We start from the raw sequence: 18,393 nt of genomic DNA, 5'->3' as shown, positions 1-18,393 counted from the left end.
GTTCAGTTTTGGGCCCCTCACTACAAGAAGGACATCGAGGTGCTCGAGCGGGTGCAGAGAAGGGCAACGAAGCTGGTGAGGGGCCTGGAGAACAAGTCCTACGAGGAGCGGCTGAGGGAGCTGGGCTTGTTCAGCCTGGAGAAGAGGAGGCTCAGGGGCGACCTTATCGCTCTTTATAGGTACCTCAAGGGAGGCTGTAGCGAGGTGGGGGTTGGCCTGTTCTCCCACGTGCCTGGTGACAGGACGAGGGGGAATGGGCTGAAGTTGCACCAGGGGAGTTTTAGGCTAGATGTTAGGAAGAACTTCTTCACTGAAAGGGTTGTGAGGCATTGGAACAGGCTGCCCAGGGAAGTGGTGGAGTCAGCATCTCTGGAAGTCTTCAAAAGATGTTTAGATGTAGAGCTTAGGGAAATGGTTTAGTGGGGACTGTTAGCGTTAGGTCAGAGGTTGGACTCGATGATCTTGAGGTCTCTTCCAACCTAGAAATTCTGTGATTCTGTGATTCTGTGATCTTCGAGGTCAGGAAATCTGCAGACAATACCATCCCGGAGCCAAAAGAGTTTGTTACTTTGGAGGCATTGCATAGAACATATCAGCAGTGTTGCAATAGGGTTTTTACAAAGGCATCCACTTTTATATCACTGGCATATTGTCTCAGGTGGCGTTTAACACCAGGTGGGTTTTAAACATTACTACAGCATGTCTGGTTCTGACAGGACAAGACATAGCATCTGGAGTCTTTCTCATTCTATTTCTAAGAAATGTTAAGCTGTTTATGGGACATTTTTGAAAGCAGAAAACATTCTTTTGAACAAACAAATTCTGGCCACTCATCTTGGTGATACTAACTCCATCTAAAAACCTGCTAGTTGCTTCCTGGATGCAACCATGTCATCAGTCTCAGATAATTTCATCTGATAAGTCATTAGCTGAATTGTTGTTATTGTTGTTTGTTTGTTTGTTTTTCCAGTTTGGGTTGAAAGGAACCTTAAAGACCATCTAGTTTCAATCCCCCCTGCCATAGGCAGAGATGCCACCCACTAGATCAGGTTGCCCAAAGCCCCATCCATCGTGCTCTTGAACACCTCCAGTGATGGGGCATCCACAGCTTCTCTGGGCAGCCTGTGCCAGTGCCTCACCACCTCTGAGTAAAGAATTTCTTCCTAACATCTAAATCTCCACTTATTTAGTTTAAAACCATTCCCCCTTCTCCTGTTGTTGTCTGCGTGAGTGGAGACACTCTCCATCATTTTTATAAGCACCCTTTAAGTATTGAAAAGCCACAATGAGGTCACCCTGCAAACTTCTCTTCTGCAAGCTGAATATCCCCATCTCTCTGAGCCTGTCTTCACAGGAGAGGTGCTCCAGCCCTCTGACTAACTTTGTGGTCTTTCTCTGGACCTGCTCTAACAGCCCCACATCCTTCTTGAGCTGGGGACCCCAGGCCAGGATGCAGCACTCCAGGTGGGGCCTCACCAGGGCAGAGCAGAGGGGCACAATCCCCTCCCTCCACCTGCTGCCCACCCCTCTGTTGCTGCAGCCCAGGACACAGTTGGCCTGCTGGGCTGCAGGCACACACTGCTGGCTCGTGTCGAGCTTTTTGTCCACCAGAGCCCCCAAGTCCTTCTCTGCAGGGCTGCTCTCAGTAGGTTTTTCTGCCAGTCTGTGCTCATGTCTGGGATTGCCCTGACCTAGGTGCAGCACCTTGCATGTGGACTTGTTGAACCTTGTTAGGTTCACATGGGCCCACTTCTCCAGCTTGTCCAAGTCCCTTTGGTTGGCTTCCCTTCCTTCTGTTGTATCAACTGCAGCACTCAGCTTTCAGGATCTTTTCCATGATCTTCCCAAGCATTTGTGAGAGAGGACTGTGAGCACTGATGAGAGGGTATTCACTGACAGCTTACCATCAGTGGCCATGCATATGATCTTATGTAAATCATTAACAAATATGATTATCCATAAAACAAATGAAAAATGTGTATTCTAAATGATTTCTTTCCAAGCATACATCTCAATATGCACAAGCAAAGGAACAAACAGAAAGGAAGAAAAGAAAAACAAGTAGATAGGCAATGTTTAGGCTATTTTTTGTGTGTTTATAAATCAGAATCATTATGGCAGCGTTTATTATGTCAGGATTTATTTTAGTATGAATGCTCTGTATTCTACAACTACAGTCTTCAGACATTTTAGCCATTTCAAGTTCTTGTAGATTATAATATTTTGTGTACCTTCTCAGCTGTATTATCTATACAAGAAGTTGATATGAATAATGAATCTTTCAAACAATGTGTTATCTAAATCAACCCCATGAAATCCAAACATACAGTCAATCTTTTTTGTATACTGGTGCCTGTTACCACACAAATTGTAGGATTATGCAAAAAAATTTAATGATAGCATAGGCCCTTACATTTGAAAATCTGATCTTTAATATCTCTGTTAGGTCCCATTTGTAGAAATTCTATGAGATCTAATTGGCCTCTGCAAATTTTTTGATTAATAGAATTCAAGTCTGGATGGGACCATTGTAATTATGTAATCTGATGTTTTGCAGAAATGGACTGATACACAGAGGTTACAAAGACCAGTGGGAATTTATTTTGCTTCAAACAATAAAAGAATAATGACAGTGTCTCTTCCTTACAGTTGAACTACACTCTATTTTCCAGAAAGTTAATCAATTTGAAGACTTTGTGGATGAAATTTGTCTACCATAATTTCAGCTCTAGTATTTGGTGACTGTGCAGGTTCCCTCTCTAGTCAACACAGAGAAATACCCCTTTAGGAAGGCTGGCATATCTAAGGAAGATGGGCTCTGTCATCTCCAAGAGCTGTCTCTCTCTCCCCACTGACTACCGGAAGGAACCTAGACAACTAGTAGAGGACAGATTTGCATACAGCAATCCCACAGCACATGCTGGCATGGAGCTATGCCATCAACTCTACATATGACATATCATTTTTAATTTTTTCCAAGTATAGCTTCTCACCACCACAACCTGCCACCACCTGGGACTTTGATAGATTAACTTGCCTCTACTCAGCCCTGGTGAGGCCATACCTGGAGTAGGCATGTACTAAAAGACAGAGTTTCTAATCTCTTTCACAAACTTAGTAGATAAAACTCTTTTAAGTATCCATAAATTAAGGCAGATTTTCTAGGCCATGAATCATGTCTACTCAAAAACAAAGAATCAAAAAATAATGCTGAAAAAAACTTTTAGAGGGACTATTTAGTCCCTCTCCTTTTCCCCAGGGCAGGATCATCTCTTTCCTCATGACAGAATATTTGTCTGTTATAACAAATATTTGCATAACCTGCTCATGAAACCTTCCAAAAGGGAAGATTCCACAGCTCATAAATAAGCCACATCTGAGCTTCACTCTTTTTTCCTACAAGAAAGTTTTCTATAAGGTTTAAGCTTCATTGGTTCAGCTGCAATTTAAAGTCCATCATTGCTGCCTTTTTAGTTTGCCAGTCTCTGGATACAGAACAGCAGAGGTTTTCTCAAGAGCAAGGGAGAAAGGTTTTGGCTACAGGAAAGGCTTCACTTTGCCCCCTTACTTTTTTTTTTTTTTTTTTAATCAAAATGTGAAGGAGAGTGAATATTTGATCTCTCTCTTTCTCTCTCCCTCTCGCTCTCTCTCTCTTTTTTTTTTTTTTTTTTTTTTTTTTTCCTTTTAACCTCTATGTGGAGCATATATGTTACCTGGCAAACAGTGTTTGTCTATCTGCCCCACCAAAATAAATCCTTGTTACCTTTATACCAGTGAGACACCGGGGTGTAGTACATTAGTGAAGCCTTTCTCCTAATTTTGGGATACTAGGCATAGAAAAAGCATGACTAGCAATTCTTAATAAGAAAGGGCATGCTCAAAATGTAATCATCAGACACACTGAGTACAGAAATAAAAGCCATGGCTGTGGGAAAAGCATTCTGCTCGTGAGTTATAGTATAGTTTCTCCAGGTTAGAAAAGAGCATCAGACTACAGCAGCTGACAGACAATTGTTCTTTCCACATAAAGAATCTGCACAGACAGGAAGGTGAGGAGATGGGTAACTAAGTTTTAACTTGCTTGCAAATCACTGCCAGAATAAACAAGCTTTCCAGATCATTTCCTAACAAGCAATCAGGGATATCATGCTACTTCAAGGATTTATGACCATCAGAAAGTAGCTGAACTAATGAATTTCAGATCTCAGTGTCACGCAAAAGGCCACAAGCAACAAGAGTTGGAACTATTCAGTGAAAATGATCGTAACAGTTAGTAGGGAAAATGCTTGACTATAACCAATGGAGGTGCACTTATATTGTTTGGCTTACCTTTCTGCAACTGCGTGCAGTGTGAATGGAATTCAACACCATTTCGTAGTGATTTATGAGAGTATCCTTTCCCCTGTGACACTTGTGAGTGGAGCAGCAGCTGAAAACGCATACAACAGGGTATATTAACTCTACAGGTCTACAATTTATACATCTTATATTAGTACTTATATTTATAAACCTGTAAGTTCTCCAGTTTCTTACAGATTTAGTTTATATGCATATTAACCTGTCATAGAGTGTTGTAGGTCAATGCCAGGTACCCAGTGCATGTGTCATGGAAACACACAATCAAGAGAAAGGTGCTTGGAAGCATCTTAAAGTACACTTGTATGTCAGTAGACATAGGATCTTTTCAATTATTCAATTGTAGGACTGTATATTCTTGATTCTTAGTTTAAATCTGAATGGGAGCCTGAAATGAGAATGATGACTGTAATGTGAATGATGAATGCTAATGTGAGGTATTGGCTTGCTTAATTATATGGAGAGGCAAATAAACCAGACATGCTAGAATCACAGAATCACAGAATGGGCAGGGTTGGAAGCGACCTCTGAAGATCATCTAGTCCAACACCCTTGCTGAGCAGGATCACCTAGAGCACACTGCACAGGATGGCATCCAGGCAGGCTTTGAGTATCTCCAGAGGAGACTTCACAACCTCTCTAGGCAACCTCTACCAGTGTTCTGTCACCCTCACAGTAAAGAAATGCCCCTCATATTCAGCCAGAACACCCTGTGCTTCAGTTTGTGCCCATTGCCTCTCGTCGCTGGGCACAACTGAAAAGAGACCAGCTCCATCCTCTCAACACCCTCCCTTCAGATATTTATACACATTAACAAGGTCTCCCCTCAGTCTTCTCTTTTCCAGGCTAAGCAGGCCCAGCTCTCTCAGCCTGTCCTCGTACGACTGGTGCTCCAGTCCTCTCATCTTCTTTGCAGCCCTCCTCTGGACTCGTTCCAGTAGTTCTATGTCCCTCTTGTACTGGGGAGCCCAGAACTGGACACAGTACTCCAGGTATGGCCTCACCAGGGCTGAGTAGAGGGGGAGGATCACCTCCCTTGAGCTGCTGGCAACACTCCTGAACGTAGCTCCGGATACCGTTGGTCTTCTTGGCCACAAGGGCACACTGCTGGCTCATGGTCAGCCTGCTGTCCACCAGGACTCCCAGGTCTCTCTCTGTAGTGCTGCTGTCCAGCAGGTCAGCCCCCAGCCTGTACTGGTGCTTGGGGTTATTCCTCCTGAGGTGCAGGACCCTGAACTTGCCCTTGTTGAATTTCATGAGGTTTCTTTCAGTCCTACCCTCCAGCCTGACGAGGTCCCTCTGAATGGCAGCACAGCTCTCTGGGGTATCAGCCACTCCTCCAAGCTTTGTGTCATCAGCAAACTTGCTGAGGGTGCACTCTGCCCTCACCCAGTTACCCAATCCCATGATAATTTCCCATCCCCCAAATGAATTCCATCTGGGTTGCTTTTTAGGATTTTGTTATTTTCGCCTTAAGTGCAGGGCCCAGCCTGGCAGCCTGCATGGTCACCAGCCCCCAGCTCCTCCTGCCCGGCCCTACGCAGCCATGATGTGTCCCCAGCACTGGTGTTCAGCAGGGACCAGGGCCGTCTGCACCCATCCTGCTCGCAGTGCCACGAGAAGCTGTGGACAAGCTGTCATGGCATGGAGGGGCTGCGCTCCCTGCACCTGGGTAAGATGCTGCAGGACTGGTAGCTGGAGGGGCTCCACCACTGCTGCTGCTGTTGCCACCCTGGCCCCATGTTGTGTTGGGCCCTTCTGCGGGGCTGGCAAGCCAAGGCGTCCCGCACGGAGCGCAGCACCAGCCTTACGATGGCCAGGATGGGCCGCCGGCAGAGCGGGCAGGTGGCTCTGTGGGCAGCCCATGGCTGGATGCACTTTGTGCAGAAGGAGTGCCTGCAGGGGTCCAGCCAAGCTGTGTCAGCCGGTGGGCCCAGGCAGGTGATGCACGACTCTTCTCTGGGCACCTCTGCTGGCAGCTCCTGGTGTGGCTGGCTCATGGTGCTTGCCTCTGTCCTGCTGGGGAGATGCTTGTGCTCTGCGGGACCCTGCTCTGATGACAAGCAGGTATCAAATGCCTCCAGTCCTCAGCACCTCCCTCGCAGGTCACTGGCAGAATCTCAGAGAGCTGCAGCCCACCAGCAGCACCTTGAGGCCTTGCACTCCACCAGGAAGACCTTAATGCCTTGCCTGCAACCAGGGGAATCTCAACATCTTACATGCCACCAGAAGGACTTTGACATCTCAGGTTCCACCAGAAGGACTGGGCTGCCTCACCTGCCATCCAGAAGGAGACCTCATGACTCTTGTGTCACAGGAAGGACTGTGACGTCTCATGTGCCACCGGAATGACCGCGATGTCGCACCTTCCACTAGCAACACCTCCAAATCTCATTTTCCAGCACTAGGATCTCGAGCTCTCAAGTGCCACCAACTGGACTGGACACAGGCTGGATGCTCAGGGCACTTACGGCCAGCTGCCTTTTGTGAGGCCATAGGGTGACAGTGACTCTAGTAACATCAAAAGTCTCTTGGGGTGCCCCTGGTGGCAGCACTTAGGGATTTAATTTGACTGTTGTGTGAAAATGCTGATGTGAAATGGCTGCTCCACACTGACAAGAGCAACGTCTGCCAGGCTGGGGTCCAGGCTAGGAGCTTGGCCTTCGGCCTGGGAACTGTGCCTGGGAGCCACGGATGTCCTTGATGTGCAGCTGGACACCTGAGCATGGGGAACACCCTGAAGAGACCATTGAAGAGGACACAAGAAACTGGGGAACAATTTACCACCTGGAAAGGTGAAAGAGAGCCTGGACATGAGAAGATTGACCCAAGAAAGTGGGAACATGCATGAGAAATCAACAGTTGTTTAAAGAACATCAGGAGCATCAGCTCTCAGGGTACCAGCCACTCCTCCACAATACCAACGTTTACAAAGTTATATGTAAACAAAATCATGCTCTCAAAATCTTTGAAATTCAGCAAAAGAGAAAATGGTCTTTCATTGCATTTTTTCATTTGACTTCTTATTTTCTTCAGCTTGTCTATGATGCAGTGTTACTTCTTGTGCTTCTTCCAAAGAGAATCCGCTCCATTGTAAGGGCTGTAACTGAGTACTTTCATATCTGCCTTCCTCAGAGCATGCAGTAAAACTAGAACATGCATTATCTGTGACCAGTTGTAACATCTCTGTTTCTGAAACAGCTTTTGACTTGAGCATCCATCCAAATATTTGCTGATTGAAGAGCCTTCTTGCATGACCTATGACTGATCAAGCATGAACAATAATACATCAGATCAGCTTAATGCACTGAAAACAATGGTATGGTCTAAGAACAATGTTATAAGGGCATGGAGAAAGAAATGTTTTCTTTTGCTGCTGAAAATGAATTGTCTTCCAATAATGTCAGTATGAGAGTGAACAGAAGCTGAAAAGAAAGCAGAGAGAGCAGCAGTGAGTAAAGCTGCTATACAAAAAAAAAAAAAAAAAAAAAAGCTAAGCAAAAATTCTATTATCCAAAAATTACATTATACCTTTATTACATTAAAATTACATTATAGTTCCATTGTGTAAGTGATTATGATATACAAATTTTAAATATTATAAATAATATACATCCTATATATAAAATACATACTCAAGCAGATGATGGATTTTGTTATTCATGGTCACTGAACTGTGTTTTGCCTTGGGTTGCCCTCACCAAATATGATCCAGATCATGACCTGTGGATTTACTTCCTGGCTTGACCTCAGACTTGCTGTATCACCAAGAACTTGCCTGATGATCTGAGCACTTTGTTGAGCTTTGCTACCATCTCTGGTCTGCCATGGTCACCTTGCTTCGACACTGTGGGGTCTGGGCCCTGGCTGATGATGTCCCTCCCCTTCCACCCTTGTTGCTATGCTCAGCTCCAATCTCCCCATGCTGCCACCCTCAGCTATACCCTAACAAATGTCCCCAAAGCACAGTTGCCACTGTTGCTTTTCCAGATGACTCTGTTCAGTTTACAGCAAAGCTTAAAATATTTATGTTATATTTGTAAGGCCCTTTAAGAAGATGTGATATCAATTTCTTCTTTGTCTAATGTACTGTAGACTTTACTTACTGTGGTATATTTACATGTTTGGTTATGTATGTAGAATTTTTGGTGCTCTGTGACAAATTTACCCTGAGAATAGATCAAAATGACCAAAATCAGATTCAAAGTGACATCTGAATTCAGCTCCCCAGAAGATGCTCCTGTTTGTTATTTATATTCAAACTAAACACAGGTTGAGATCCAAACTGGAAGCTACTACTGGCACCTGATCTCAAAGGATGTACATACATACATGCACATACATCATACAATGTAGCACCATGCAGAATACTTCTGCCTTAGTAGTTCTTTTGGAGCTAAAACCAATGAATCCTAACTCTCAGACTGAGAACCCTTCTAGGAGACAGTACAATAGTAAATCTCTTTCCTGAAATGTTTTTGCTTAGGCTTCATGTATCAGCTCAATGGAGCTAGCTCAGCTCTTTAGCAGAGGTTATGTTGTGCAGACTTGAAATCCTAACTCTCCCCTTTTACCACGGAATGTACGTGTCAGATTAGTATGTCATCGTGAAGATCTCTCTAGACAGATATCTTGAGGCATGTGTTTACCCAAGACAGTCACAGGGAGGACTTGTTTGCTGAGGTGTATGTTCTTTGCTAACAGATCTGCTGCAGAGATTTTTATGTGAATGACAACTTCCTGCATTGACGAGTAGCCACCGTAGATCCTCACAGAAATGAAAATTTTATTAATTTCTCCTAAAGAATGTAAACAGGTTTCATCTTGACGCAATTTCATCTTTCTTTAGGTTAAAAGTTAGATCTGTTAATGGTAAAAGATTTCCAAAACCTCCTGCAAGAAAGGGAAGTTAAATAGTTAAACCAGAGGCCAGAGCAAAACAAAATACAGATTAGCAGTGTCTTTAAGAATGACTGAAAGAATAGAGATCTTCTCAAGTTTTATTAGATCCAAAACAAACTCCAGAGAGTTTCTAAAAGAGAGAGAGAGAAAAAGAGAGAGAGAGAGGGAGAGAGAGAGAGAGAGAGAGAGAGAGAAGAAATTGATTCCATTATAGTCTGTGCCATTCCACTTTCCACAAGAGATTATGCTTCAAGTTTAATCAAGCTACCAAATTATGGTTGTATGGAAGTACCCAAATAAATGCATACCAAGTGGTCAATTAGTTATATACACATCCTTAGCCAAATTTGGCATTATTAAGGAAGTTACTCAAATGTAAATGCTTAAATATATCAAGAAGTTGGGATTTGGTTGTAAATTTTCCACATATGAATAAAATTTTATTCTTATTTTTTCCTAAAATATAGCCACGTGTGTGCATATATACAATAATGCAACCATGTTCTTACAGTCAGATTCCAACATCTGTAGTCATTCCTACATCTGTGATACCAAGAACTATGCTTGCAGAATGGTACAAGTTGCTCAGTTCAGAACAGGAATATGAAACTGGAGGAAGTCTACTGGCAAGTGGCTGAAAAAGCTACTGTCCGTTCTTGGAAAATAAATTATGATACAGAAACATGACAACATAGCTACTACCTTTGAACAGGGGAGCAAAAGTTTGCCTACTCCCTGAATAATGTGTGACTATAATGGAAACATTCAAGTTTGAGTCTGAAAGCTGTGGAAACACAAGGTCATTAAAAAATAAATAAAGAAATGTAAATACACACATTCCCACACATGCAAGCAGAATGCAGAAAAATAATAATAATAAAAAAAAATACAATAAACACTGAGTTGAGTTTATTTACTCGGTTTTGAATGAAAGCCAATGTCACAATTAAGAACAACATGGGCCTTGGATTGTTTTTCAAATAGGTGAGGTAGTCTTTTGGTTAAAATTAGAAGAGAAGTAGTGGTTTAAGACAATGTGTCTCAAGAAATGAGCCAGACTTTCAGAGTGCTTATGCCCCACTTAAATTTTACTTAAGCATGAGGCCTTCATTAAACCCTTAATTTTACAGGCTTTTCTGGAGGATTCTAAACTTCTAAAGTATTTGATCTAATAGTTATCCAGAGACATTTGGGTCAATAGCAGTTTTATGGATTTCAGCAAGCTTGCGGTCGTGTCCTAAATGAAAGCAATGTATTACCTAGGTACGTATGCACAATAAATATATAATATATATATAATGCATGTATTTCTCTGGAACAAAGATATATATTATATACAGCTTTTCCCCGTCTACTAAATAAGATGCTTAAGTATGCCACATCCTTTTTTTTTTTTCTTCCTTATTTTTTCTTCCCAATGTGCTAAGGCAACCTATTTCAGATATGAACAATCACATTTCTGCAAGTTAACTATTACACAGTGAGTTATTAACTTTAAACACCCTTCATTCCTGAAAGCTAAGTGGTAGAAACATTTTAAGTTGGGGCAACTCCTCTTACATAAGAGAGTCTTTCTGCCAAGTAATTACCTCAGTTGGTCTTTATGTTGTAGGTGAATGTTTGTACAGAGATTTCCACTCCTCATGAAACAAAGAGCTACTGGAGAGTTCACATGCCCAGTATATGGCAAAAACAGGACCAAAGCAGTCTTGTGCTTGGTGAAACTGAAGAAAAACCTCTCCAAAAAAAGTACGGAGAAAAGGAAATCAGATGCTGAACTCTAATCCTGTCTCCTGTGAAGTCCTTCTCACTACTGCTGCTTCCAGCAAAACCAAAGATATCTTGACACCTTGCAGAAGCTCGGGAACACCTGGCTGGCTCCCAAGGGTAAGTCCAAACTTGTCTATGAGCTCATTAGAAAAGCACTAGTATATTTTTCCACCTGACTTTTCTTTTCAGTTTACCTAGAGAGGCTTTGGTCAGCGCACTTTCTGCTTCTCAGAAATTCCACCAAACAAATGCTGATATGCTTGGCCTGAAACTTAAAGTGCCAAGTTAAGCAGCTGTCCTGACGGTCTTGTGCTCCCTTGAGTGCCTGAGGTTTCTATGACCTTGCAAAAAGAATAGAAAAGACGACATAAACACACACTCCTCTATTTTTCTTTTTTTCACTGTTTTGCTGGTCTGGGGACAGCATGTACTAGCTAACAAGTTCTGCCCTCTTCTATTGTTATCCTAAATTGGTACTCTTTGGTCAGACAATTAGATCAGGCAATTAGAGGGCTCTGTTGCTAGACTCTCTTTTAACATGTATTTAGATGATGGGCAGCCTAAAAAGATTAGTGTGGGTGTCTAGCTAGATCCATACAATACAGCTTGGAATGACTCAGTCAAACTCACTTTCCTCCCCCCCCAGCCAGGAAAAAAAAATAGGAAGGAGGAACATGAGGGATTTGTCCCTCAGCTGTAGTCAGACTATTAAGGAGTTATGTCTATGAATGAACTTAGGGAAGTCTGAGAATTCTTACAGAAGAAAACCGATTTGGTCCAAAAAAAAAAGAGGTGTGAGCAAATATCTTTCAGACTTTGTCTTGATTCCCACTCCCACTGGAGTAAGTGTGGATACCTGGAATTGATTTCAAAAGGAAAAAAACATGCCAGCATTTGCACAGAAATGCTATTTTTCATATACTTCAATATGAGGGGCCAAAATTCTGGCCCTTCTGTAGATTATGCAATGAAGTAACCTCCAAGGAAAGGGAAAACTGGCTGCTATGTGGATGTGGAAACATTCATTAATCACTGGATCAGTACTCTAAACATTTCCTGTTTATATCCAGAATGACACTTCTTTAAATGATACTGCCAGCTCCAATTTGGCATCGGTGTCTTATTTTGTAAAAACAAGCTGTTATCAAGTTTAACAGAAATAGAAATGTTTCCATGAAGAAAAGGATTGTGAATGGCCTTTGATTCAGACCATGCTTCAGAAAATAAACCTTCTTCAGGAGCTGGAATCTGGTCACCTCAGAATGAAAAATTGAAGGGAATGTGCTTGAAAACAATAAGTTTGGAGTTGTCCTGTATTGCACACTTAATGAGGAAAAAAAAAAAAAATTATTATAGAGATTTCTACTTTACTGGCTCAGCTTATGGTAAATGAGCCTCTGATGGATGTGCTGTTAAATAGAAACTGCAGTTGTACTGCTCACACACCCAGAAACATCCGTTCTGATTCTTGTTTGTCACTCACACTCTTTCAAAATTGCCATGATCAACAATTCTCTCTTTTTTAATTTTTTTCTTTTCCTCAGACCTAAATTTACCTCCTATTGTGGTCGGGACCCTAATAACACAGAGAATTCTGCATATCTGAGGCCACTGCAAGAATGTATAGGCAGATTTTGCAGGGAGAGAGAGAGACAGAGAGAATGGGGGAAGGAAAAATGAAAAAAAAAAAAAGACAAACCTTTCAATATTTCATTTCTACCTGTCATCTTCAGTGTGGCAAGGCCAGGCTTCTAAGAGTGCATGTATAATACCAAATTCCTATGCTAGGAAACAAAGAACTTTGGTTCTGAGTTTAAGTGGCACAAAATAACTGTGCCAATTCTCTTAAACTCTTTTGCCCTCCAAAACAGGTTGGCTGAATCCAAATTACCAATTAGGACAGATTCCAAGGAGCATGCCTGGGAACTGTCTGTGGGAGCCCCACTTGGCCGCCACATGGTAATTACAAGTGTCATCCTGATACTGGTGTATCCACCTCCTCTTCCCCAGCTCGTACCTAGCTGGGGAAGAACCTACACAGTAGGATGCTGTGGTAGTAGCAAGTTACACATACCCTAACAAAGATGTGGCTTACATGGAAAAGGGAAAGGCCTTTTTGCCTTTTTTAGAGAAGACAAGAAACACACCAAGACTTCATATTTTTTCCCTCGTCTGTGTGTCTGAGCCACCAAATCAATGCATGAAAACACCGTTCCCAAATCTCAAACTCTTTCCCTTGGAAAATGGGCGGGTGGCTAATTCATTAGACGTGGTTCTTAAAATATTGTATGTACCAGAACACTATGCATGTTAATTCCTTATCTGTTTTACTGCTTCAGCACCTGAAAATAACAGGCTCTCATAGCATATAAACTGCTGGTGGAAATGTGAGTTTCTTGTCATATTTTGTGTGAGCTGTAATTCTTAGGGTTGAGTTGCAAGGTAAAACCTATTTAGCAGCCTCAGCAGAAAATTGTTCTAGATGCTTCAGTGTTTTGGCATTTCTAAATCAAGTCAGGAAAAAAAAAAAAAAAAGAAAGAAAGAAAAGAGTTAAGAAGGCTGTAGTTTCATCCAAGCAAATTCAGTTCAGTCCAGAGAAACTGTTTGCAGGTCAGTTGGTCGTACCAAAGAATGCTATAGAATAACTTAATCTGGTGCTGTCTGTTAAGTGTTTATACATTCACGTCCCTGGCCAGCAGAGGAACTGTAAAACTTTGGCTTTCTGTTCAGGCTGTCCTGATGTATATTACCCACAACAAAGTATTCATCCTTTTCCTATACAACACTGCCTTGTTCTGTGGCAGGGCCAGAAATGTAGGAATGTGGATCCCAGCCAAGTTGGTAGGGAGAGAATTCCCTCGACCTGGAGGACTCCAGCCCTCTCCTTGTCTGCATCTTTTGTTCAGCGTGTTGGGCCATTTGTAGTGCATGCTCCTCCATTCTGCCCGCAGCTGCTATCCCCCCTCCTGCATCTGCATTCCCACAGGCGGCCTGGGTGGCCACGCTGGGTTTGTGCATTGTGGGGTAGCCAGGATGTGGCTAATGAGAGGGCAAATGTGGGGAAGGCCAGGACTTGGCTATATGTGCATAATATCAAGTCAGTCAGTGTTCACAGGCTGAGAATACCACAGTGTCTGAGCTAAGGGAAGCTCTTTGTTTGCTTTTCCTTGCAGTAGTGACTAGGTTACTTAAGCCTAATAGAAGACTCTTTATTTTACGCTCTGTGAGCCTGAGCCATCACAAATCAATTACAGAAAGCCTATAGGAGTTGTCCTCTCTAGCTCCTCCCAGGAAGGGCAGCTGAGAATGATTCCTGATGAATAAACTCCATAGTTCCCAAAGAGGGTTGTGTTCCATGAGCTCTAAGCGTTTCCTTCTGTTTCAAACTCACTCAGAAGGAGAGATGAGTTTCAGGTGAGGTAGTGGTGGTAGAAGAACAGACATTTTACACATCTTCATCAGCGGGAAGTTCCTGCCTGCCCTTCTCTTATTGTAACCTTAGGAAATGTTCACACAGGGTCCTGCCTGAGGGTGAAGTCAGCTGCAGAGCAGCAGGGCTCTGGACTCTTGTTTGATACAGAGATGGAGTTTTACTTCAGAGTTCTCCTTGGAGGCTGAATGCAACAATTCCTGGGAAGTTTGGGGTTAAAGAAGTGAGTGTTTTTTTCTGTTATAAAGACAGGAATTACTGTGAATTTAGCCTGTGACTCTGGGTCCAGGTGTTAAAACTGACCAAGGCCCACCTCTCATACCAAATTCAGTGGTAGTTTACAAAGGAATTAAGCTAATCAGCAAGGATTTAAATGACATCTTTTTCCAAAGTCTGTTTATATTATCTGCTTTAATCATACTTTCATTGGGCCAGAAAATAATAACATTGTAATAACATTGTGCCAGATAAGCCACTTTAAAAACAGGAAGAAATTGAAATTATAAACACTGAACTGGCAGAGAAGAAGACCACTAGAGATTGCCCAAATGGTGCCGCAGTGTCTGCAGACATTGCAGGGAGACAATAGGAGACAATACAAGGGGTTAGAAATGGGATCTAGAGGGGAGGGTGTTTGTTCAGAAGATGAAGATCACAGCCTCTGAGATTTGTATTTGATGAGCCTTATTTTTAAAATTATTTAAGCATCTAAGGAGCCAGGTTGGAGTCTGTGGGACTTCACACATAAGCTGGGAATCTAGGTGCTTTTGAGATCTTACTAGTCACCATTCTGCTGCTTTACATACTGTAAGAGTCTGGCTTTTTGAGCCTGATTTCTCAAAAGTGCTTGGCATTCACTGAGGGATGAAACAATGAAGCTTGAGGAGAGCCCCAGAGCCTGCAAGCATTGAGGATCCTCCATATAGATGCACACTGGTGAAATATGGATATTCTGTCCTCTGCCTCAGTGCTCCCACGACCCGTTACTTAAAATTCCTCAGACCATACATAGTCTTTGACCTCTGTGAGATTGCTCCAATAAGTAATGGTTTGTTGCCAGCTTTTTAATTATCCTTTCTACCCTGCAAGGGTGTTTTGATGCATAATTTGAGTTTGTAAATTGTTTTGGCAGGAAAGTGCTCTGACAAGCAATATGTTGTGTGCTGCAGTGCTTGGTTTTAGTCCAAAGAGAGAAAAGCAGCAGAAAGGAGGTAGGGATTTTATTTTATCCTCTGCATTCCTGAATCCATTTAGCATGTAGCTAAAAGGGCCCAGAAATCTCCAGATGTTAGACAACCTGTGAATATGCTTAGCTGCTCTTTATGAAAGTGCATTGGAATTTTTCTCATGCCATTAATTTCTGCAGGTCCAACACATTTAGTGTCCTGAGAACTGAGAGAGAAGGAACAGTAAAGTTCAGACTGAATAATCCAGATTCAGGAGATGCTTCCAGTTATAAAGGGTGGAGAAGTCCTGACACCTTCACCTCTTTGGACATTTGCAATTGCAGTGAGTGGATTAGTTCACAAGGGATAGGAAAGGATGCTTAGTTCTTTGTACTGTATGATGGAGGAGATATGAAAGTTTGTGCAAGGGGAGTACTGTCCACAGCAAACAACCTCTGACTCTTTATGTAGTTATTAGCTAACTTCTTTAACTTAAAATTTTATCTTAGTTAAAGGGGAACCTTGGAAGTTTGGAGTTTGTACATTCTTGCATCATTTTAATGGGCTTAGGAGGAGATGTGTTTAAACTGTCTATGGAGCTCAGAGATCCAAGGACTGGCTGTTTCTTTTTTATTATTATTTTTTATTATTTTTTTTTTAATGGTAATTCAAACACTTGGTTCTTCTTTGGTTTTGTGCTTAACCAATCCCAACTATTACATGCACAGAGATTGCTGCTGCCAGTAGTTGAATCTTCTGCTTATTTGCTATATGACAGAATGAAGGAGGACAATGGCAAGAGAAGGAAGCCTGATTTATTGCCTTTCTTCTCAGCTTTGAAGAGCTCAGATGATTTGTAGCACAAATAAAGAGAAAACTGCTTTGGGAGAATGATCAGAGGGGAATGAGCTTGTACATGGGGGCATACAGACATGTATGTTAGATTGGAACTTTATTACATTTTATATGTGTGCATATATATGTATATAAATACATGTGCACACACATTAAAGTAGCAGTGTGACTGATAATGTCTGTGCAAGGAAAAGCAGGAATTCATAGCTATCATAGCTACCTACAATACCAATAGCCTGCAGATGAGCTAGTCACTCCACACTTCCTTGGAGTCAATGGTGAGAACCATTAGCAGAACACAATTCATCATATCGTCTGAAATGAATCACATTTTTAAAAGCCTTTTCGTCTCTATTGCATATAGGGGAGCATAAAGCAACCTCTTGGTCTGCAGAGAGATATTGCACAAGGTGTAACATGAAGTGAGATGAATCCCTCCTTTCCTGTATGAGCTCTCCAGTGTATTCCACATACATTTTACCATATTATATGTTGCTTATGAAGCTTTTTGTGTGCATGGCATGTTTTCTTGCCAAAAGCCAATTGGTAAACCTGATCTGAATCCAACTGAGGATTATAACAGATTTCTCGATAAGACAACCCCAGTATGTACTGCAGAGGGTAACAATTTCTCAAATGCAGTGTTCAGTCTAAGAGATCTTCAGTTTTTGGAAGCTTCTTTATAGAATTAAGTTAGTTTATTGATCCAGATTATAAAATGATCCCACAGATATTACTCTTAGCACAACTTAGAGAGCTCTTACCTGTACTATGGGGCAAGGGACAGAAATCTCTTAAACCAATATTTCTGCTTTAATTTATGTTTGGAGAGAAAGTGTAAAGTACTGGTCTAGCACACAGTTGTTGCATGCTGAATGATTTACTTCTTTTTTTCTTTTTTCTTTTTTTTTATATTCTCCAGGAGGAGTTAAACTCTGTAATGTAAATGTGCACATATCAGTAGCATAGGCACTGACTAAAATTGTTATATGACATCATGCATGTCTCTGAACTGCTTAGGAGAGTTCAGGTTCATATTATAAAGGAAAACATCAGATGACACCAGCCTGGTTAAAAGTCTTTTGCCTATTTGTACACAGAGATAGGGGCATGGCTGAAACTCAGGGGTTATCTGAGGTACTCAGATCCACTCTACCGTCATGATGTCAGCATCAAACATCAGATGCTGAGGTGCACATGTCAGAAGTCTATCTGTCTTAACTCCCTGTGTAGTTAGTGGAGAGAGAGAGGGATACCCTCTGAGATCAGTTCAGATTCAGATTTAAACTGCTGTCTATAGATGCCTCTCTCAGCTGACTGTAGAGGGATCCTGTAGTGACTAAGCACTGAGTGTAGGTGCTCTGGCTACATGGATCAATGCAGGTACTATTGCTCTTGGCCCCTTGGTAGTTACTGTATGGCACTCGTAAGGCCCATAGGAAGTCCAGAATCAGATCTGCATTTGGTAAGCATGTTTTTCCTTAGTTACTGTAGCACGGATTTATCAGTCAGCAGCATTTTTCTATGTTTGCTCTTAATCTAAGGATCCCTTTCCTGAGAGTGCTGACAGAAGGTACATGGATAGATTTCCAGGCTGCACTACGTAGAGAAAGCAGTGCTTACAATCAGTTCATTAACTCCACTTGCATTAGGTACTTACACAGCGGATGTTTACTTGCTGTCTTGGCCGTAGTTGTAATGGTAAGTGGTTGCTAGGAGGCAGGAATGGATTAATTCTAAACAGAAAGGCAAGAGAAGAATCAGCTTTTGAAAGGGAAAATTTGTGTCCCCTTAAAAAGAGCAGAATGACATGTAAGTACTTTGTCGTCTAGGAAAAAAAAAAAAAAAAGGCAAAATAAAACAGAACAGAACAAAAAATAAAAACATATAAAACATGACATCCAGATAACCAC

General features: G+C 42.0%; 1 protein-coding gene across 2 annotated transcripts in view; it reads left to right on the top strand.

Moving 5' to 3' along the window:
- Positions 1-18,393, top strand: part of LOC311426589 (leukemia inhibitory factor receptor-like) — a 114,041-nt gene that overhangs the window by 12,936 nt on the left and 82,712 nt on the right. For both annotated transcript variants that reach the window (XM_084503050.1, XM_084503049.1), the window contains exon 2: positions 10,871-11,145. The gene's annotated coding sequence lies outside the window, so the exon portion shown is untranslated. The remainder of the gene's footprint in view (positions 1-10,870; positions 11,146-18,393) is intronic.

The sequence above is a fragment of the Aythya ferina genome, assembly GCF_964211825.1.
Source record: "Aythya ferina genome assembly, chromosome: Z".
NCBI lineage: Eukaryota > Metazoa > Chordata > Aves > Anseriformes > Anatidae > Aythya > Aythya ferina.
Note: the sequence above shows the minus strand (reverse complement) of the source record. Positions and strands in the feature narration are given on the sequence as shown.